This window comes from Sitodiplosis mosellana, unplaced genomic scaffold (assembly GCF_009176505.1).
Source record: "Sitodiplosis mosellana isolate CC-2019 unplaced genomic scaffold, AAFC_SMos_1.0 Smas_scaffold_6226, whole genome shotgun sequence".
In the NCBI taxonomy this organism is placed as follows: Eukaryota; Metazoa; Arthropoda; class Insecta; order Diptera; family Cecidomyiidae; genus Sitodiplosis; species Sitodiplosis mosellana.
This window is the reverse complement of record NW_022601467.1, coordinates 13,827,107-13,851,866: the sequence shown is the minus strand read 5'-3', so window position 1 is coordinate 13,851,866 and position 24,760 is coordinate 13,827,107. Positions and strand designations below refer to the sequence as shown.

At 37.5% G+C, this 24,760-nt stretch overlaps 1 protein-coding gene across 1 annotated transcript in view; it reads left to right on the top strand.

Annotated features, from left to right (window-relative positions):
• Window positions 1-11,214: 11,214 nt before the first annotated feature.
• The window catches only part of LOC129578496 (lachesin), a 69,169-nt gene continuing 55,623 nt past the window's right edge, over window positions 11,215-24,760 (top strand). The window contains exon 1 of the mRNA XM_055467189.1: window positions 11,215-11,889. The gene's annotated coding sequence lies outside the window, so the exon portion shown is untranslated. The remainder of the gene's footprint in view (window positions 11,890-24,760) is intronic.

The window sequence follows — 24,760 nt, the reverse complement described above, 5'->3', positions numbered from 1 at the left end:
CGATTCAATTATACTAGATGCTCACGTCGATATAATTAATATTGGATACATGAAACTGAAACGACTATCCAATTTTTCACGTTCCACTTTCGATATATTGCTTTTCAGATACAAAGCCCGACTCGGTTACTTTGAGGTGTTTTGATTCGATTATTCCGATTGAATTAACCAATGCTAGGTAGAGGTGCTGAAGTAAGGTCACATGATCTGCTGCCTGCTTCAAGAACCATATCTAACAATTGTCTTAATTTCATTTCGAATCGCAACTGTAGCTCACATTGATGGCTTTTTCATACAAATGTATACATAGGAAAATGAATAAATATTCGGCGTTACAAATGGTCAATATGCCTATGGAAAATCGATTCACTCATTTACATTTGACTCGACTTTGGCGTTGTGGTTTTCAGTGATAATAATAATTGGTTCGAATGTTTTTCGTCTTAGAAATTTTGAAAAATCGTCTGAAAAATGTAAAAATATGCTGAATTTTAATTTTTTTTGGGGTTATATCAACCTAATAATATTAGAAAAACGTCTAACGAAAGAATTTCTTCTAAATTCCGACGTCGGGTTCCGGACAACCTCCAATTTTGATGTTCCGTGTACTGTTTCCGCCCGTTGATATTTTCGATAGCTTAGTTTGTTCAAGAGCTAAACGAAATAAAACGTTTTTATGATAGTTTTAGACGTTTTTCAAATGAGCCATAATAATTAGGCTGAGAACAAATTTTTGATAAATATATTCGATGTAAGAATCTGGAATAAGAAGATGAATATTTTTGTTTGTGGATTCGTTCATTATCGATTGATCTGCTCGTTTTTTTAAATTTGACTTTGTTTCAACGTTGTACCTCAGTTATGAAATTATTTTTTGGAGAAACATGTGATTTTTCCAAAAATGTACAGGGTTAGACGCATCCTAGACACTTTTTCGGTTTGTGGATTCGTTTATTTCGTTCCCTACTATCAATTGATCGGTTCGTTTTTTTATTTTTGCTCTGATTCAATGTTGTGATAACAGAATAATTGTAGAAGCACCCTCAGTTATTGTAGTAGCGCGAATATAATTATAGAAGTGCCCACAGTTATTAATTTCCGACTACTTCAATAACTGTGAGCACTTCTACAATTATTTTCGGGCCACTACAATTAATTCTTGGTTTCTATAATTATTAAAACACGTTTTATAGCAGTTTATAGCAGTTTTATTCCCATATTAAATATTAAACTCCCCTGGAGCCAAATAAGTTGTTGGAAGCATCACGGATCGGATGACTGATTTGAATTCTACATTTTTTCTACAGTTTTTTGGAACCATTCTTTATTCTAAAAAAAATTCGATTTGTGGAAAATACATAATAATTTTTTTTGACCCAGATTTGAGTTGTTCCATTTTGTAGCAGTTCCTACATAAAAAAATAAAAATACTACATTAATTACATGAAATCTACAATTGAAATCACCCTACCCGAAGTCATTTCGGCAAATTTTCCATAATTTGAATATTCATCTAAATAAGATTCTCAATCAAAAGCTGTTTTCTCAAGATGACTTACTTTGCCACTTGCACATCTTGTTCCCGGATTGGTAATAAGCTCGGGTCGAGAGCATCAGACCGGGCGAAAGTCAATTTTGAGACGATTAAAATTGACCCGATGCGTAAATGTAAAAGTTTTTGTTATTGTTATTTAACTAAAGTTCTGCTTGTTCTGACTTAATCCTTTGTCTCTCTGGTGTCCTGAGCCAGAAATGAAACTTTTCGCTTTGGCTTAAAGCACTAAACGTTTCTGAAGCGAGTAATGATGGGGAAACGCAAATAACGATTTATTTGTCTGCACACATACACACAGAAAAGAATCCCCGGAAATTTTAGGTGTTCGCCGTAAAATTTGACATTTATATATAGATTTCTATGTACATTTTACCGGCAACACTTGAATTTTCCGGGCGATGACATAATTTCAAATATTCCAACAGAAATTAGCGCCATCTGTCATTTCAAGCGGTAAAATATATATAGTATTTGATAAAATGTTCGAAAATATGTCATCGCCCGGAAAATTGAAGTGTTGCCGGTAAAATGTATATAGAAATTTATATATAAATGTCAAATTTTACGGCGAACACCCAAAATTTCCGGGGATTCTTTTCTGTGTGTAGGCGCTCTCATTGGCATTACCTCATTTTGGTTCTTTTGCTGTTGTTTTTTCGTCAGCTTCTTGTTGTTGTTGTTCTTCTTCTTCTTTTTCATACTTCTCGTTCATTGTTGGAAAATATTTTCTCCTTTTATATGTGACAGAATGCTCAATTTTCATTCCATTTAATACGTTATTGCAATTTTATTGTTTGTGCAATAAAGAGAGCGAGGCAACGAAGAGGAAGAGCGAAACAAAACAAAGAGAAAAGTGTACGAAGAGAGACGAAAGGCAAAAAAAAAGAAGATACAAACATCACATACACCGGGAATGCGGTGAGGATTTTCTTTATATTGAGTTAAATTCTCGTTTCGAATTGCCCCCTTCGCATTCATTTGATAGTGCTTATTGAAGGATTTGAAATGTGTGAGCATATGGATTTATTTGATTTTCTCTGTTTCTTTATATGTGGATCATTCGGCTTACTATTCTGCCTCTGGTTTTGCCGAGCTACAGATATGCCACAAGAACCATAGTGAATGCTCGTGGAAGTCTATCTTTTGCCACTTTTTTTTCTTCTTGCCCTTCCTTTTCATTCCTTCCTATTGCGTACAAATTCATCCAATTCAATCGTATTTTCATCGTTTGATATTGTTGTTGCGTCTGATTTGGTGTATGTGTACTCTTTTTTTGCGTCCTTCCTTTCTTTCGCTCGCTATCTCTCACACCCTTTTCGTTTCCCCGTGTCGATTTCCATCCGTTGGCTTTGATTGTGTTCGTCGAACAATTGTCATCATTTGCCTTTTTAAATTGCAACGAAAGAGGTTTTTTGCGCCGTGTGTATATATATATATATGTGTGTGTGTGTGTATCATACTGTCGAAACGGTCTTCTAGCTTCTTCGGAGCCCTTCTTCATTTGTGTCGTTGAGAATTAAAGTGGGATTAGCTGAAACCGCTCGTTTACATGTGAATCATTTTTGTGTTTCTGCCGGTCTTCTATCTCTTACCAGGAACACAAAAATGCCTCACATGTAAACGAGCGGTTTCGGCTAATCCCATTTTTATTCTCAACAACACATTTGTACAAACTATTTCGATTGTCCGTGCTGACGTTGGTTCCCGACGACAATACGTTGCCATTTACGCTCCAGCATTCGCACAAACACTTGCCACACACACATTTTTGGTGTAATTCGTATGCAGAAAACAAGTATCACAACGATTCTCGCATAAGATTGTCTTTTCTCCGAAAAGAGAGAATACACACCGGAATAACATTATAGGCATTTCATCCCAAAAGGATAAAATTCGCCCAGAAAAAAAGTGGAATCTCATAGCTTCATGTTTTATGTAAATGGTTTTCGTTTATATTTCAGTGTGTAAAGACGAGGGAAATTGAGTGTGTTCGCCATGCGTTTCCAGTGTGTCGGCATTGACACGAAATCGTTGCTAGTGGTAAGCGCACTGCATATCTTATTCGCGGTTTTCACCAAATGCCAAGACGACGGACGAGGAACGAGAGCGAGAGAGAGAGAGAGTGAGAGACGAAAGGAGAAGAGTCTCGAAACGAAAACAAAAATACACATACGAGATTTCGAACGAAAAAAAAAAGAAATACGTACGAATTTAGATCGACAGAAAACAGAAGCTTTTATAATGGATTACATTTCGTTCGAAACACAACAATGTGCTCAATTGTATCGCGGTCGTGTCCTCTGAGGAAGGGAGAGATAGAGATAGAGCCAGAGCGAGAGTGATGCAAAAAGGAAAAGAATCCGAAAAGTCCACATAGAACAATCGCAAACGAAAGAAAAATAAATCGACGCGAATATATACTATATAGTGTATGTATATAAAAAAAAGAACAGCGACAGCAGTTTGAATGATACCAATTTCAACATCACCGAAATATTCTCTATTCGACCGACTTTCTCAAATGATGCTTACCTGCTTTTATTGTTTGTTTGCCATTGCTACTATAAAACACCAGTATATTTATGCCAACTTGGCAAACGAAAGGAATATACCACCAGAAGACACACAGAAAGTGATGAAAAAAAAAACAAGAGAAACAAGAGACAAAGCAGAAAAGTAAATAAATATATTTATGAAAAAGGAATATAGATTTGCGTGGATTACGAGCCACACATCTACAATGATATGAATAAAGATCGGCAAAAGATGTGCTCAAAATACTCGAATAACAATTCGGTGGAGAGATGGTTGCATGTGAGAGGAAGAACATCTGCAAGAAAGGAGAAAGTTGAGAGCAGACACAAAACAAAAAATGCAAAACGAATCACATAGATACATTTTTCCCACACACATACACACACACACATACGAGTAACCAAAAAAAAAAGAAGATGAAAGACAACAATAAGTTTAATGTTCAGATCACTCAATGGTTGCTTGAGTCGCTTGCTGTGCTCCTACACAATCTCATCAAGCTGCACACGGGCATAACTATTTACCCTTTTCGCATGTAAAATATCTCGCATAACGCTGGTTCTCTTGCTGCTATATTTTCCAAACATTTCGATCATCATATGTTGCCTTTTTTTATAGATCTAATGTGGTAACCAGCATAAAAATATATTATCTTTATGGTTTCCGAATGGTGACAACCGTGTGCACGTACATGAACACTGAACATTCGTGATGCATAGATCCTCCTAGATTTAAGTATGACTTTGAATGTGTTTTGTTACAAATTCAGGAAACGGCCTTTATTACGATGAAAATTGCTTGCTGTTGCGAAAATGGAAACACATTCAAAGACAGGTGAACCTGAACTTTAAATCTAGGAGACAATTCACGACAGAGAGAGAGAGAGAGAGAGAGAGAGAGCGAGAGAGAGAAAGAAGAGAAAAATGGTGCATGTCCCTATTCATTTCCACATTTATCGGAATGTAACATCGAATGAATAAGATTTGTACATTTTTCTTGTGATGCTATTCCTTAGCTGATTAAATCGTTCGATGCTATTGGTATTCACTGTTCAATCGCACAGAATATAGCTGAGCAGAGTAGGGAATCGTGTTGCATTTGCAATGCAATTTGCGATATACCGATTAGAAATCGTCTTAAATCAAAAAAAAAATCATCGTTCCATTCCATAAACCAAATGAAATGAGCCATTTATATTCCAGTGTATCTTATCCTGGTTCAAGGAAAAGGATATAAATAGCACTTGATTCACCGGCAGTTTTGTCCGCAATATTTCAACATTGCGGCAAAAATATATTAACTTGTAATTCAAAATCTGCTCGGTAAATCGATCTATGTCCCACACTCACCTTTCACTTCTTTCTTCCGATCTATAGATTTCATTTTTTTTGAGGAGAAAATGGTTATCGATTCTCCACACTTGCCATTCAACCAAAGTTAATTGATACAGCCGAAGTCAAACACGGAACATTATTGGTACAAATTACAAACTAAACGAATTTCGGTATTTAATTCGAATTGCATTATTACTTATTTATTAAGCAACTGCTCTCTCACCTTTGCTGTCTCTATCTCTAGCCCACTTGCTCTAGCTCTCTTTCTATAGTTCACATTAAATCAGCTGTGTAGCGTACATCTTGCAAAAGAAACTCATATAACTTAATTTGTGCTGTTGTGTATACCTTGTAATTGTATTATGTTACACGGATACTTACAAACTTTGATTGTCGATTGCGTCTACGAAGTTGGTGCGGGTGACCACCACACAGTGTGTTCTTTTTGATTTTTATGAATGCGGTTGTCTGCCGTAAGTCGGCCGCTAGAATTATTTATGTGCTTACCGATGACGATGTTGCTGTTGCTCTTGTTGCCGGAAGAGAAAAAAAAATGTTTGATTTAATAGTGTGCGGTGTTATTGATGCCTTTTTATAACGTTCATGTGTGAAGCGCTTCGTGAAAAGCATTTACAACAATGGAAGCCAATAACGAAAATTGATTTGAGTTTGGAGTCGATCGATAGCTGAACATGTAGTGGCCGAAACAGTGTGCCGATGATGGAAGTTTTCCATTCTAGTCGCAATCGAGACGATATCGTCAAGAGGATGTAATAGAGTATTACCAAATAACTTGAACTTGAAGTTTCAAGCACAATACAAAAGAGGAGAGAGAGAGAGAGAGAGAGAGAGAGAATCTTTCTTTAAATTTCGTTTAAAGATCTATTTTTTGTTGTTGTTGCTCTCGACTCCCTCTTGCTCGTTTCAAATTGCAGTGCAACTGAACGGATTGAATTGAGGCGTCAAACAACTAGGATGATGTTTAACGATTTCAACCATTGTTTTCTTTCTCTGGTATACGTGTGTGTGTGTGCGTGTTACATCTTCAATGCATTGAGCGTTGTAAATTCCAAGTGAAAAAAAAATAACATAAAAACTTTCTGTTGATCGAATAAAAGTTCATCAATTGAACATGGATTATTGTGCTAAGCTGTCGTTTGAATGAGCAAAAGAGGGCGCAAAAAAATGTGACTCGTAAAATGCAGTGCGAAGAGCAAATGTTTCAAAAGTGGTGGCCATTTTTAACGAGAATCTGTGCAAAATCACATTACACTTTTGTTTTCTAATCACGCCCCATAATTTGTTTGCCTTTTTTTCTCTTTCTGTTGATACTCTTAACGCCTTTGCCACTGCCACTACCACTGCCACTGCTACCGCTGTTAGTGTTGCTGCATGTTCCACAACATGGCAGGATGAGAGCTGTGTGTTCAGTGTTCAGCTTGATTTTCCTTAAAATACCATGCATATTCGATGCAATAAATATATTTGGCAGCTATCACAATGTATCTAGTCAAATGTAGTTATTTATTGTTGACGGTTAAAGTAAAATCTCTCATGTGTATTTGCCATGTATGGATGAATCGATTTTACATAAATGATGGCTCTACATTATATGAATCCCTATCGCTCTGGGAGATCACTCAGTTCGGGAGGTAGTCGTCGTCGTCGTCGTTTGTACGCGTTTCAAAATTGCATTCAGGTGGCCTTGCATTCTCGATGTAACTGCTCAAACTGACTGTGTATGTGTGCATGTGTGTGTGTTAGGGTGAGAGAGAGAGAGAGAGAGAGAGAGAGAGTTTGCTAAACGGTGTTTTAGTCGATTATCCCCAAACCCGAAGCACTGCCATGCCACAGTGAAGTGAACTGAATCAGGATCGAACACGAACCATGCGATATGTGACGTATGGAAACGGAAAAAAGACGAACTGGAAGAAAAAAACACAGTGAGAAAAACCGATCGGAGATTATAACCGATTCACATTTATATGAACTGAACCTCTCTATTGCTTTTAAATTTTTAGCTTTGAACTTTACAGTTCGACATTAGACACTTTGTGTGGAGAGGCATCGAACACACAGACACACACTATGTTGGGTCACTATTCGTACTTAACCGAAATGCACACATACATACAATCAGGTGCAAACGAACGGGAAAAAAAACGTGAGTGATTTAACGCTTTTATTTATCGATTCTACATAAAATCCTCTTCAATTAGTTTATTGTAAAGCGCACCGAATCCTCTTTGATAACATTTTTAGAGCACATGCACCCATATCATCGTCATCATGGTGTGTGTGTGTGTGTGTATATGCTATGTGTTATCCAGTGGGTATTCTCATTCATACCACGGTATTCCCACTCGAGCCGCTGCTGTTGTGGCCGTCACAACGTTTGCACCGTCAAACAAACACAAATCGGAGCTCAAACAAATCATCAGAATGGAAGGCTGAACAGAGAGCACACATGGTTTTAGTGTTTGTGTGTGAAACCTTATCATTTTAGCATTTCACTTCGTTTTCACATCAATTTCACCGCATATTAGCGTTTTTGTGCTTTTTCCCTTCTTTTTTGAACGAAAAACTTATTCCATAACAACACAAAACATGTCTCTGTCATACGCATTTCGGCCATCCTTTTTGTTCCATTCTTTGCAAGGAACGAGAAATGAGTAGAAAACCAAATTCTTTTTAACCGACGAAAAATGTGATTCTTTTATTTTTATATTTATTGAAACTGTCGTCCACAGTCAGTCACACTCCAAATTCATTTCGAACAGGCACTTGATGAAAATGATTCGATGCTACGAAGGTGATCCCAATATATCCTACCGAACAAATTGTGTATTAGATTTCCCATTGACTTTTATGTGGGGACAAGTGGCATATTTAATTGTATATAAATAAAGTGTAGTGGCTCTTGAGCTGATACTTTCTCTTCACCCTCGTTGACAAAGTCATTTCGAGCCAATAAAGATGATGACTTTTAGCTCAGCTCTCGTTATTAGCAGATTATGAATATGAGGCGTGTTATTTGAGCATTTAATCGAAATCATGATTGAATGGCTAAGCACGGAAAATGAGAATGAGCGAAAGAGAGAGAAAGAGCCAGCGAATAGCGAAAAGAACAAAAGCATAAATTCAAACACTGAAAATGAGATCAAATACTCATCAAAGATCTTCGGATATATGTATACAAGATGAAAATGAGAAGGAGTGTCACAGCAAACCCTTCACCCAAATCAACAGATGTACGAACAAACGATGACAGAACAACACTAAAACACATACTCACACAACATAAACAACAATAATGTGGATTGGAGAAGGAGAGAGAAAGGAGAAAAAAAATATACACAAACAACACACAAAGCATTGTGATCTCGTGAACAAACATTAAAACTCATCGTGAAGCCAAAGATAGTGTCACATACCTTTTCATTTAGCAGTCGCAATAGTTCTTATGTCAAGCTTGTGCACATCTTTTCATCGTTTCGTTGTGCTCAATGAATTCAAAACATTCAAAGCCAAACAAATCTTATCGCAACCGCTATCACCGTCATCACCACACCACCAGCAAAAACAACGAAAACAACAACAGCAGCAACAGCAATATCAACTGCAACCGCACAAAAATACCTATAAACAGATATACTTTGCTTTCTCTCCGCTTGTCTCACTCTCACCCGCTCGCCCATGCTCTATTTTGCTCTGTGTCGCATCCGATCAATCCGGTGCTTGTGTATTGAATGGAGTTCTTCTGGTTGAAATCATTCATATGTCAATGGGAATATGTGGGAAAACGGAATTCTAAACCATTTTATAAAGTGGCGCTAACGCTAAGAGCACCGATGCGAAAAAGCGCACGTTAAAAATATATATATAGATATACTTCGCTTTCTCTGCCTTACACGGACATTGCAGCATGAAAGTGCTAATGGTGTATCAACTGGCTGTATTGGAAGTTAAGAGGAAAAATTCCGCTTGAACAAATTGTGTGAATAGATTGACACCATAAATATCCACCTCATTTTCGCATTCGTTGCATTTATTTAAGGGATTTAGCAGAAAAACAATGTAGATTGGTTGGTGACTAGATGAACAAAACGAAAAATCTCACGTGAAAAGCATGTCCAACGACAATGCCAATAGCTGACATGATTAGGAGGATTGCATCCAAGCAAAATTCCCTGTTTGCAATATCATTATAACAAAGAATATAATACGAACGAACACAAAAGAGCCAAAGCAGCTCACAAATAATACAAAATTGGTTCAATACATTCTCGCACTCGCGCCACTCGCTCCGGTTGGTTGTTCCAAAAGGTTTCGGCGTGTCCATGACGAGAATGAGTGTGCGATTGAGAGTGTGCGTTATTCATCTAAAAACATAAAAAAAACTCCAGTAAATTAAGTAGTTTACAGATAGGAAAAAAAAACAACAGTGGAGATATAAAGATATAAGACCGAATTCCATTGATGTTCAATAGTCGAAGTCAATGGTGAAAGAAGGGGTGCATGGTTTTCTTTCAATTTCACATCAGACACCCACTGTGCGTGTGTTAAAATCAGTGGCACAGCCTCGTGTATTTTGTCGATGTGTGTATAAAATAAATTCGATTAACATTAATCCCATTATCATAGTCGTATAAGCCGCTGATGGAATGGACCGCCGTATGTGCGTATGGCCCACTCTATGTTATCAATAATAAGTGATATCGCACATCGTTCACTCATAATGGAGTATCGGGCAATTTTATCTCGTTTCACTCGGATTGTCCGTTGTCGTTGAAAGCGAACCAATGCCATTGATGTACGCTACACTCGACTCGATTGTTTTTTGACGAAAATCAACTATGAAACTGCATACTTTACCACCAGCATTAGTAGAGTGACAATGTAAATTTTGGATCAACATTGGTGAGAACCGTTCGTATTTTCTTGCTTTCAAATTGCTTGTAACGATGGTGTTTGTTCAATTAGAACTCGCTTTTTTCTTGTGCATGATGATGGATCTTGTTCGTTTTCATAATGTGTAAGAATGTCACTTAATGAAAACACCGATAATTTTAAGAGAAACGAATGAAAATTCATGTTATTTCTTCCAATAAATGTGAATGAATGGTGTGAATGGGATGATGTGAGGCAGGGGTATTGCCGGCAAAATTCAATGTAAAATTCATTCATTTTTTTATTCTTCTCCTACTTCATCGTTCCAATGCGTTCATCCGGCAGCAGCATCTTTTCTCGCCACACGATTGTTTCCACGAATCCAACGAAAATTGTAGGAGAAAGCATTCGAAAGAGATTCACTTTCACATTCGGTTCATTCTGTATCTGCTGCACGCTAACAACACACATTCAGTGAAACATGGATGGAAAACATTGTTTCCTTATTTCATACCTTTTCGGGATGGCAGTGTGCGTGCGCAGTGCACATGTTGTAAAATGAACACAACGAGAGCCAGAGCCAGATGATATGGTAAAGTGCAATTTTTACGCTACAAACGTACGAACTGGAGATGAAACAATCCAGACCGAGAACGATTCATAAAGATTATTCGTGGTATTCTTTTTTGTGAGATTGTTGTTGCTGTTATGCCATTATTAAAAGCGTTGCTACGCCGCTTGCAAACACACTTTCCCATGGATGGTAGTAATTCAAACCAAAATATACAAACACCGAGAAGCGGCTACAGCAGCAGCATTCAACTCCGTTTCGTTGATACCGCACCGAACACGGTTGATGCACACACAACAGTTCAGTTATTGAACAACTCGTGACGAAAACGGACGCGTTCTTTCGCTCTGACTTTTTTGGCTCGACACTCTGATACGTTGTGTGTTGTCCACGCGAATATCGTTTAAAAAAATTTGTTTGAATTTTTCGAACGGTAAAAACCGAATGGCTTGATATTGCATTTCAATGTTGGTCGTGTTTTTCAAAGGATTTCCCATCAATCAAATTCGGTTTTAGTGAATGGCTCCTTTTTCATTAGTGCACTCGGGGAAAATGTAACGAATAAAAAAAACACAACGTTCGATTAAAAAAAAAAAAGTAAAAATAACGGGAAAATTGTCAATATCTCGGGACGATGTTACTGCGCTCATTTCTAATCACATCGAAGAGCTACAATAAATTTTAAATAATCTATATTTGATCGAACTATATTTGATCGCAAACCGATTCGACGGGATTTAAAAAGGAAAACGCACACCACGATAAACTAAATATAGAACGGTTTAATTCAGTTCGATGCGAATTTAAATGCAGTGAGTTTTAAGTGAACCCCATCTGCGGTAGAGAGGATCACCAAAATGAGATAAATTTTCAAAATTCCATCTCTTCGCGTATATCGAATAGAAAGGGAGTTCAGATTTTATGTGTAACCAGTGAGAAATAGCAATTCTTGGCAATTCAACGCATTCGATACTGCAGCGGAATTGGAAAAAGACAACCAAAACGTAATTTATGAATATTTTGTCTGTAACGAAATGAACGAAAACGAGGAACGAAATGGGATATAGACGAAATAAATCCCACTACACATTGTTTTTTGTTGGCCATGGCTAAAATATTGCATTTGTTATGTTGTAATTGAACGGTGCGTTAGATTAGTGCAGAATATATACATATATATATATATATGATCTAAAACGAATAACTCTTTGTCTCTCACTCACTTTGTATGTGTTGTCTGTTCATCAGAAAATCGGAATCGGGAATCTCTGACAACGGAAAATGCATTGTGTTTATTTTGTTGTTGTTGTTGTTATTTTTGTTGGTCTTCCTCTGATTGATGTGTGTACGTAAACTATTCTATGTGTAATGCATGCATGTATTAATGTTCATTGTAGCTTTATATATGTGTGTATGTGCATATACAATAATTTTGCGATTGTGAAAACGTGCAACTTGGAATGTGTAACGATAAACGATTAAAGTATTAAAATGGTTTACACTGATTCGGTGTGTGTCTGGTGCTGGTGGTGCTGCTGCTGCTGTTGATTCCCCGCACCTCGATCATGTCCTCTTCGCTGTTTTTGTTTCAGTTTGCATCGTGTGTCATTCAATTCATAGCTTGAATGCATTGTATTTGTATTTTTCGCAAGCGCTCAGCCATGGAAAATACGTTCGATGGCATAGCATTAAATACAATTTTGATTGATATCGTGAAATGCATTCTCTTTAATAGAATCCAAAAAAATAAAGGCAACCGAGAGAGAGAGAGAGAGAGAGAGAGAAAGTGAGAGCAAAACAGTAGTAGCAGAGTATTTTGCATGCATATACCGACATAGGCGCGCACACACATCAACGACAGACGGATGCGATGCAATCCCGAAATACCGAATTACATTTCGAGCAATCGGTGGTGGTGGTGGTGCACGTTATCGTAAAACTGATTTATTGATTTATATCCCTTTTTGAAAAACAATTCATAACACAAACGAAACGAAAATAAAATAGATCCAAATGCCAATAAATATTATTATTGCCGCTATCTATCAATATATGCGATTGAATTATATTTTTGAATGGCCCCAACGATAAATAGATTTGGCTGCTGAATGTGGTTGTATCTTCGTTTAAAAAGTTCGATGTTCGTGCATTTATGGCCCATCAAGTTATGGGCTGAGATAATCGACCGTTCGGTTTTAACGGTTTATTTATTATTCGCTTTTTCATTATTTTATCATCAGCCGCGGAACCGATGGAGAGGGAGCGAGAGAGAGAGAGAGAGAGAGAGAGCGAGGGAGCGAGATAGAGTGGATACTCATACACAAAAAAAGAGTAGCCGCGCACCCATCAGCCAGTCATATTGTCTAGTGTCATAAGCTCTATGGCCAATTATTGGATCAATTTGTGTAAATTTGGCTTTCAATTAAATTTTATGCATTTGATGAAATGGAGAGTAGTTTGAATAAAGTCAATATTAATCACATGCCAATACAAAGAGTGTACTGTACACTGACACAAACACACACACACACACACAAAGAAAAAAAGAAAATTGCATGGAAAATTAGCTGCTCATTGAATCACATTCATGTAGCCTCAGCAGCGCATCGACATTTCGACATGACTCTTTTTTTATCTCTTCTGACTCCATCTCCTTCTTCTTTTCTCTGTCTTTCGTTTTTTCTATTGCTTACATTTTCTGCTTGATTTCGTGGACATTTTAACTCAATTTTCATTGACAAAAGAAGCGTTTCACTTCACTTTTTTTGTCTTTCTTCTTCGACGATATCTTTTCATTACGTCAAGCTATGGCATGGTTGATGTTGCGCGCGGCAATTGAAAAGTGTTCAGATTGGAAAATCTAATTACAGCTCATTAATAATCGTATAAGTGAATTGATTTTTTATGCTTACGAAAAAATCGGTGAAATTAACATTCTTTGCGATGTCTCATTACATTAATAGGATGACTTTGAACAGTTGTCTGAATCGATGCATATCTACGTTTTTTTTTTCATGTCTCCAGTAACATGGGGTTTTGAGCGGAACCGAAAAAAAAGGTTTTTAATAATGTATAAGAAATGTCTTTTGTTTTCACTGCGACCATTGTTCGCAGGAGAAAAAAAAAATGGTATTTGGGCTATCGAAAAACCGTTTTTTCCTTTATTCAAATGAAAAAAAAGCCACTTGAATTTTCACCGATCGACTGACATTTTACCATTTTAATACCTCGGGTCAGTTAATGGACAAAATAAATCGACGGAAATAAATGCAAAATCATGATAAAATTGCATTCACAAATCGCACATAAATATTTGCACACAAAAGCCCCAATAATAGTATATAGGAACAAGCAAGATTAGCGATCAAAAATGTTAAAAGCTTATTTTGCATTAATGGAAACAGGGACACAGAGAGGGAGAGAGATAGAGCGCGAGAGTAAGAGCAAGAGCAAGGGTGATAGAATGGAAGCGAGACTGTTCTATTTTCATGCGATAAAATGACGATATAAATAATTTTTGTGGAACATTTTTTTTTGGATAACAACTATTTTGAGAATGCGCATGAGTTTCGCCAGCTTTATTCGTGCTTTGTTTGTTGTTTAGTCAATTATCTCATATGAATAAATCATTTGGATGTGGAAACGGCAGTCAGATGTTAAAAAAACCAAATGAATGTTTACATTTTTATATTTTCAGTGCTTCAATATTTGTTCTTGTGTTAATCATGATCATACGATGAAAAAAAAAACATATAACGATGAATATTGCACAAAGGATGTAATGGATTTCTTTTTGCTACTCTGCTTTTCAATCTGATCGATCCAAAAATCCTGGACAACTACAAAACTTTATGTCAACGTTAAAATTTAAACATTCGACACACTAATTGCTAGAAATTAAATCGGATAATTTCGATTACACAATCAACATTTCAAGATGTGCAGTGATAATTAAGGTTTGCCGTCCAGCTCTCAACGTTGCAATATGGACACACAAAAAGTGGAAATAATTCATATTCCGATCAATAAAAATGAAGTGAATATTGTTTAACATGAAATGTTAAATAGTGCAGTGTATCCGGCTGCATTCATTCATTCTAATACGATTAAAACTAATTGAATAACATTGTTCCATTCAATTATATGAGCCAATTCAATAGTGTGCACAAACAAGACCAAGTATGAATAACAAATATTGCAAATTGGAATTTGAAATGTATGCACGCATCCTGCATAGACATACGCTCATAGCGCACATAGCTCAACGTTGATGAGCATTAAACACATAACAAACATACATACACATACATGCGCGCGCGCGCGCTCACTTGCACACATTTTGCATTCGGTGCACATTTTGATGTCGATGCTGTTTCTTATATTACTTTTCTAGCCGGTAGCTAGCAAAGCGTCAAAATTGTGAAAACAATTTCAAAGTAGCCAAGAGAATGTACGTCGTTGAAAAAGACAGCGTATACCGTACACAGTGTGGGTTGGCCTAGGCAAAAGCTTTTGAATTCTGTTGACCAACTGCATTCAATTGAATTGGACCGGACCGAACCGAACTAAACATAAAATGCTCACTTGTTCCATAAGCAATTATATCGCCGTTGTGTGAATGTGTTCGTGCCGAACACCAATGACGGCATGATCGAGAAAGTGGCTAGCGAACAAAAGCTTTTCATTGGTGTTGTTATCCAAAGAAATAAACTTTAAACAAATAAAACCAAATGTTAACACAGTATCAACAAATTAGACTTTTTGATGCGAAATTCGATGAAATGTTACGTTGTGCGGCGTCGAGAGTTGCCGCTCCTGCTGCTGATAGAAATGGATAAAAAGTGATGAATTCGGTTTTGGTGGCACATAACTTTTTGGCAACACCATTTGAGCAGCAGCAACCATGATGGGAAAACAAAAACAATAAAACACGAAACCCAAAACGAGGCAAAGTAAACGAATGAACGAACGGGTGCATTGAATGCATGGCTATGGAATATGGATTTCAAGTGCATTCCGTAATTCTTCTTTCGGTTCTCCTTCGTCTTAATTATATTTGGCTTTTCCTTTAATTCGATTCAACGGCAAAATGTGAATTTAAATTCATTCAAAAAATGTTCCGGTATTAACGGATCAAACAGACATACGTACAACCACTGCTGGTGGTGGTGGTGTTGCCGTCGCCACCACCAGCACCACCACCACTAACAAAATACGTGCATATATGCATATATTCCAGCCAAGTTTTGCATGTGCAACTTGATAAACTGCTAAAAATTCTGTGTTTACGTTTGTGTTTGTTTGTTTATTTTGTGAAGTTGAATTGGCAATGCAACGCTGCATAACGAATGAAACGATAAGTTTGTACATAAAAATGCACGCGAATATCATAGGCAACCATATACACACATACATACAAACACACAAACAGTGGCAAGTCACGTTCAATACGCCAGATTCAGTGTTTACTATAGTATATTATCACTGCTGCTGATGCCGTCATACTCGCTGTATTTTTGCGTCAGCGGCTACCTTCTCAATTCAATTCGCTTGATAATTTCGACTTAATCGTCACAAACATTAAACAATTTAAAAAGTGGATGAATTCAAATGGACTTGAATCGTTGGTCAGACGTCAAGCCTCAGCTCGGTGACAACAACAACAACAACAATAAAAAACAGTCAAATAATGTCGATCATTTCGTAACTGTTTCTCAATAATGGCAATGCAAACACGTTTGAATGGGACCGAAACTTTATCATGGCAGGCCATTTGGCATGCACAATCAATGCCAGCCACCGAATGAGAGAGAGAAAGGAAAAAATCGCACACACAATGAAATAAATGCAAAAAGCTCTAATAAAATCAATCCGTTTATCAAATACGTACATTCACTCACGAGCCAAATGAAAATGGAATGGAATGGAATCGAAACGAATCGCATTGTTAGTACACGACGTTTGCGTCTAGTGGTGCTATTGCTGTTGATCGCCTCACTTCTCTCTCCGCTACCCCAAAAAAGTGTGTAAATGCCACAGTCTCGACTGATGAGCCGTCCAGCATTCACTTGAATAAGCAATTTCCGAATTTGATTATCCAATGCGAAATCACGATTTAATGTTTTTTTGCGTTTTAGTGATTCCGAAATTGCTTCGCTTAAACGGTATATGTATTCTCTGACAATAAGAATTCTCATTTGAATTTGCTTAAATTCAAATATGGATACGGAATGTCGGCTGTAATTGCTTTCGTTCATAAAATTCGATGTGATCGAGTATATACAATGTGACTACAATTCACTCTCTCTCTCTGTCACCATCTCTCTGTCTCTATGTCTGTCTCACTCAAGCCAAATACTTGTCCACTTTGGGCTGACTCAATTCTGAATCGTTTGAGCGAAAAATGAATAGTTTGCATTACTTTTCCGAAATGCTTTGTTGATTCGGTCATATTGACATTAAGGGTCAAACCAAAATCACTGACACTCTCTTAACACATGCACATGCTAACAATCTCCCAAAACGGAAAATGGTCACACGGAAGAATGAATCGAATTGTGGGCTTGGCTACATTGAGTAAATATTCGAGACAAACACATGCCTTCGGTTCATTTACCTCACGGCCGAAAGCTTGACAGTAAAAATAAATAAATATGCTTCAAGTGTTAATAATAATCGAAAATGTTCTTCTATCACACGCTTCACACGCTTCACACGCTTCACACGCTTCACACGCTTCACACGCTTCATATGCTCGTTTACTCCATTCGATTCTCTCTATGATGATTATTATCACTTACATTTGATAATATTTACAATAGTATTTGATCGAGGCCATTTTTCATCGGGTCAAACATAAAAATCGGTATATTTATTATTGGCCCTCCAGTCTAGCTGCTGCTGTCACTACTACTACTGCTGCTGCTGCTGTTGTTGCTGTATTTAATTTAATCCATGCTATTTACGCTGAGCGAACGCATTGCGTTCAACCATTCCCGTGTCATTGAATAAACAGACACACACACACACACACACACATTCAACGCTCAACATTTCAAGATATCTAAATAAGCTGATAGCGTTTTAATGGGGAACCCGATATAAATTATGGGGCAGGATGAGTTTAGATAGCATAATTGAACCCGTGAGCATAAAAAAGACTTATTAAACAATCGCCGAACAAAACGATACAAGAAAAAACTACCAAACAAAACACACGTTAAAAACGTAACACAGCAGGACGGTACCGTTCAAAACGAAACTCCGCTGTGCTACACATTACCGCTGTGGTACGTTTTGTTCGGCGATTATTTAATAAGTCGTTTTTATGCTCACGGGTTCAATTCAGGATTGAATGTACATTTTGGTGGTGGTGTGGATTTTTGGTTTTCGATTCGAATGAACTTTTTGTTTGTGTGCGTGCATGATTTTTCTTTCAGTCTCTGGCTCATTCCACCAGCGATGCAAAAATATATTTATAACGACGCGTGTGCAAATCTAGTGCCAAAGGTAAAATGTTGAACGGATGTGTATATATAACAGCGTTGGAGCATCGACGATAATTTTGATCGAAAATTAATCAGACAATCGAGAGGAATTTACACCGGCTGAAAATATGTTTGGTGCGAGGCGAAAAATTTAGTGTTAATGGTTGTTTATTTGCAGATGAGTAAACCATAATTTGGATTTAATGGCAAAATCATGGACAATCGACTTGTGAACCAAAAGCGTTTAATATTAATTAGCGGTTTCAAATGTCGGAAATACATTGTTCTGATTATACAAATACGTCGACCGCAACATTTTGTTGATGCATTTTCGTACACTAAATATAATTCACTAGGTTTGAATTCCTCCAGCGCAAATAGAGAGGGAAAGGGAAAGAGATACGAAATAGACGAAATTGCGAACGGATGGATGGAGGGAGGGAGAATGCGGGAGGTGGTTAGGCTAGGAATAGATAGCTTATTTTACAAAATTAATAAGCACCAACTAAACAAACAAGGTCATCAAAAATGATTTGAAAATAAGATCTAGCTCAAGAGGTAACACCGGCAACACATTTGTAAAATGCACTTCATAACATTTGCAAACAAAATTGGTTAATCTTGGTTTTATGTTTGCATTGAAATGTTGCGCACGATTCGTTGTGTGAGTGTTTGTGTGTGGGTTGGCGGCGGTTAAGCGCACGAATGTGACGAAGAGATGATGAACGAACGAACGAACGTAAGAGGAAAAGAAACAAAAACACCAACAACTCGGTCTAATTGTTTTGTGGCCACTTGCAGTTGCAATATAAATAATTTGGTTGTTTGTCTTGATCATGAGTGCCAGATGAAATTTTCCCTGCAAAAATCCAATTTGCATTTGTTAAAATGTAAATAAAAACCAAAATTTTCCGCAAATTATTCTGGATGCCTGACACTTTTTCACTATCTCTCTCTCTCTGTCTCTTCCTCTTAGTTCGTTAGCGAATGAGAGAAATATAACCGCGTGTATCGCTAATGCGCCAGACCGGATAATTTTCGTGTATGTTTTGGCGCATTTTGCATACACGCTTCAGAATATAGCAGCGACATTGATAGAAAACATTTGTACAAAGTATTCATTTGGAAGCCGCAAACGTACGTCATGAACGTTCTATCTCTCTATAACTCTATCTCATTCACTCCGCTTGTGTATGTGTGTTAATTCCATTTTGCAAGCAAATGAATTCAAGTTGTTATTCTTTATGCGATTCGGCAGACGACGAGATAGAGTGAGCAAAGTAAACGAGCAAACGAATGAAATGAGTGCAGCGATTGGGAGAGGAATAGGAAAAAAAAGCTCGCATTCATTACGTTTTGTAATGTCACATAAATGACTAAGAGACGTAACGCATTCAGGAACAATGCCGACAGTGGCACACGATGAATAATAGGAAATCTCCAACAGGCAAAACATGCTCGAAACAACTTTCCGTTAACTATGCAGTTTAAGTTGATTCAGTATCGTCGAAATCTGACATCCGCATATTAGCGTGGCATTTAAGCAATTGTTGAGAGAATTGCAAACATACATGGAACAGAAAAAATGTACGAATTGAGCGATCGAAGAGAGAGAGAGAGAGAGAGAGAGAGAGAGGGAAAGAGAGGGCAAGGGAAATAACAACGAATTTTTAGTAAAAATTGCAATCAAAATGGACATAGAACAGTGAATATAATTTGAAAATATGTGTATGCACTTTGCTTCATGATAGTAATAACATTTGGTGGAGAGAGAGAGCGAACGAAAGGGTTGGTTCGGTGCACTTTCTCTCGGGACCCATTTGTTCCACAATTCGCATCGCTTTTTAGTGGTGTGACGGAATGCAATAGTTATAGTATACACTTCTCTCTCTATTACTACTCATTCTTCTTCTTCTTCTTCTTGAACAGACGTACACATAATTACAATTTCTGAATAATGATAATTGTCGTACGATTCGTACCAAAAACGAATGCACTTGCCATATTTGCGTACATTTGCACACTTTATGCGCCATTTTATTCAAATGATTTGGAATGCGAAGAGCCGAAACAAACTTTATACAAATGTGACATAAATGTGTCTTTAGACAATCTATTGGTCGCATCCGTTGAACACAATTTACCAATTATTTCTTGCCCAATTGTTCGTTTTCCTTTCCCTCTTCCAATTCACCAAAGACAATACATACACAATCAGACGAATTATGTCTGCAATGCGAGTGAAAATACACACAATAGAAGAAAAAGAAGAAAAAAAAAAGAACAGAAAAAAGCAACCCGACTGACTGCAATCAAAATGGAGAGGGAAATTGCTTCAGATAGGTGAATGAGTCCATGCAACCATGATAATGATGTTTGCTGTTGTTGTTATTGCGAAAATCCTGCAGTTTTCATAAACAACCAACGACGAATCGCCTCGAACTTATTGATCCAACATTTTATAGTACACGTTCTGGGGTGTTGAGGTGGAGGGACGAACAAACGGACGCAAGTAGTTTCATTAATCATTTGTCAGATTGGCAGCGGTACATTCATTACATCCATTAACGCATTTACGTCGGTTTTTTTTCTTCTTTTCTTCATCTTATTTCTTCTCTGTCGAATGGCCACAGAAGTGTAACTAGTTGAGTTTGCAATCTTACCGCTTTCATTCTTTTTCGATTTACGTGCGATTAATTCAATTTGTCTATAAATGTAGTATGTTTCTCTTATTTTACCATTTTTTTTTTGTGTGAGTGTGTATATAAATTGTACATCACAACCGAGAGAACGTGAAGAAAAAAAAAGAAGGGAAATAAGCAGCTCTAACCGAACGATGCCACATATAATATAAGCATGGTTTTCACTATTGCACACTTTTCTACATTGGGTTCACAATTGTATGCATTTTGGTCGATGTAATTCCTTGAGGATAGTTTATGTGTGTAATTAAACCGCAGACGTAACAAAGTATTTTTATTTCTTTTGCGGTCGACAGCGATAAATATTTACCATTGAGATTGGGAGAAAGCCACACGCTAGCCAAGAAACTACACAGAATTGAAATAAGCTATCATTTTTATATATTTCAATTTGCCACCGAGCGCAATGAGTGATATTGTTCATTCTTTCAACATTCATCCTTCAAATGCAACATTTGGTGAAAAGCACAGCTATATTGTATATCTTGTGTATGGTGGTTTCGGTTGAATGCATGGATTTTGGGTGGATTTTCATCGTTATACTTATTTTTTTTCCTTTTCTTCTTCTTCTTCTTCTCCTAAATTATTCCTTTTCTGCCGTTGGTCCAACTGTATTGGTTTGTGTATATGGTTTCCAGACGAACAGATCATGTTATGAGCTGATGTCAGCAGCACTAACAGACATCAGCTGCTGACGAGTATGCGTTGCGTTGTTTTAACGCATTTACAGTGTTGAATCGAAATGGCGAGTAAACTAACCATTGGTAAGATTGAACATTCCGATGGTGAAAGGGAAACGTTCAATTCAAAAATAGAATGTGTATCGATAATTGAACGTTTCCCTTTCACTGAAAGAAATCTGAATTTTGCACTGCAAATGCGTTAAAACAACGCAACGCATACTCTTCAGCAGCTGTTATTAGCAGCTGATGTCAGTTAGTGTTGCTGACATCAGCTCATAAGACGCTCTGCAGACGAGAAAAGGCAAATGTCGTTTATTGTTATACATTCCTCTTGGCTGACGCAGACAAACAAATTACAATCTATTGGTCAATAGGCCATACACAAATTTACATCAAAACTTGGCTGAAACGATTCCTTGGCTACAAAAGTGCCGTCAGCGTCGTCGTCTTAGTCCACCAACAAACAGATTGGTTTGGTTGTAAATCATCAAAAGGAGCTGGTTAACTGCATGAAAGGAACATGTTAATAGTTATCTCATTTTAGTCATTATTTACATTAAATTTGAATTTGTCTATGAATTATATGTGTTTATTCACACAAAGTTGTGTTCGGCTTGTGCCTAATTCAGTCGTATTCTAGACTGGCAACAGCTTCATATTCAGCACAATTCCCTTAATATTCCAATAAATTGTATTAACTTCGTCCGAAATCACATGCGCTTGCACAATGTACAGCATTTATGTATTTTGTGCTATGCTATGCGGAGCTATTACATCGTGTGAGTGAGTGAGCGAGTGAGTGTGTGTGTAATTTTTTGTATGTTGCCCAGTTTGTTTGTATTGTATTTGGTTCATGTCTCTATGAATCAACTATACATTGCACACTGTATGTATGCACAGAATTTCAGTGTTTGCTTTCATATAATATGAATGTAGTCAGAACTTAACTCGATCAGACAAAATAATAACCTAGAGCCAGAAAAGGGCAATAAGGAGAAAAACATCTTGTGGCAAGCATATGAAAATTCTAAGCAAAAGACATTCTCTCGTTCACTCGTTTGCTCCGGCTATGTATACGTACACCGGCTTGTGTACGTAACGGTAAAGCGCTAAAATTATTGCGTATTCATGTTTGCGAACGGAGAAGCAGCAAAATAAAAAAAAACCCGAGCAGCGTGATGAAAATTCAAAATGCATCTGTAATCTCATTGTGCAATTTACGGGCGAACTCCACACGATTGTGACTTTTCCGTACGGGCAGACTTAAAAATAAAATTGGGAAAATTGCAGTTGCCTGTTTTTTTTCTCGTTCTACTCCAATCCCTTTCTCTCTCTCTCTCTCTCTCTCTCTCTCTCTCTCTCTCTCTCTCTCTCTCTCTCGTTCCTGAAAATTTGCCTGGAAAGTTTGTCATGATCTCGTTAGTTTAATTGCAACTTTTAGTCGATTTGCCGACGAGTGCAAGTTGCATCGTTGTACCGGCAAAACGGACAAGCGTCCGTGTGCATGTGTGTTAGTAATAGCGCTTAGATAGGTAAAGCAAACTTTATAATTCCAAGCGCATTTAATTCACTGGAGTAGCAAGCGTACTAAAGTGAGAATTCACTATTTTAAGAGCGTGATAGAGAGAAGAAAGGAAAGGGCTTTGACTTGGTGAGCATGAAAACGTCATTTGCGATTACAAGCATATATAAATAAACCATTCCTCCTCCATACATCCGTTAGACGTTATCAATGTGAGCGGCGGCGGTGGTCGCTCACACGAACAGAGCGCGCAACTGGCACCAGATTACGTAAGCGTTGCTCATTTCATATGCAATTCCAAATGTTTTGATGTTGTTACCTTGGCTGCAGTACCATACACTCACTTGCTTCCATAACACATTCTTTTTGTTCTTTTCCGACCGACGCTTGCTATCGTGCTCTGTTTCTCTCTCTTCCACTCTCTCTTCAGCCCTGGCTCTGGTACCGGTTCTCTTGTTCGATAAGCAAGTGTAAGTGTCAGTGTTTTTGTGATCCATACCGTGAGCCATTGCCGTTTCACATGCTCTCGTTCATACCCGACTTTCATATCTATTTTATATGGTAGTTTATTTTATTCATATAATCATAACAATAAAACAAAGTAGAAAAAAAACCAGACGAGCGCTGGAGCGAGAGCGAGAGCGAGAGAGAGTGAGAAGAAATAAGTGAATAAAACTTGAGCACGAAAATTGCTATTGGTGATTGAAAAAATGGAGCGGAAAGGAAAGAACATCGAACAGGAAATATAAATAAGAGCCAGGTGAATGTATGAAAGCATCAAACAATATAATCACAAAGTTCGTTTCAACATCTAACACAAAGAATAAGAATGCAACTAAATGCAATAAAGTTTCGTTTAAAGCGGCAGAAGAAAGCGTCGCAACAAAAATGGGGCCAAAGCTGTATATGTGTGGATTCACGGATGTGGATGTAGGTTTTGTTGTGTAGCAGAGAGAATGCCAAAACGAGAGCGAACGAGCGAGAGGCAGAGGGATTTCAAATTCACAAAATCCCCGTCAACATTGCCGAAAATGTCCATTCACACATATGCTTTTGCGGCACTCGGCATGAACTGGCTGCAAAAACCGAACAAAACTATTGGAGGTATTTCTTGTTTGAAAGAACATGGGCATTGTAAGGGTGACCAAAAGAAGTGTGGCCACTATGAGACCACGGGCCGAGGTGTGTATATGCGGGCTTACGCGTGTAAGAGTTTCCGCAAATAATTTATGACTTTCGGCATTTCGCTTGTCTTTTTAATAAAACAATCCCTTTTGTTTTCCTCTTAATCTGACAAAGCGCTCCACTATGAAATATTATTGCTCGTTTTTCGCTGTGCAAAGCGCATTTTCTCTCTCTCTCTCCCTCCTTCTCTTTCTATCTTTTCTTCTCAACTATTTTTCTCGTTTTACATGTGTAGCACAGACCGCGTCCACTTTCGACTGTGCCGATCGCACAACGATCAAATTGCCCATGAACCA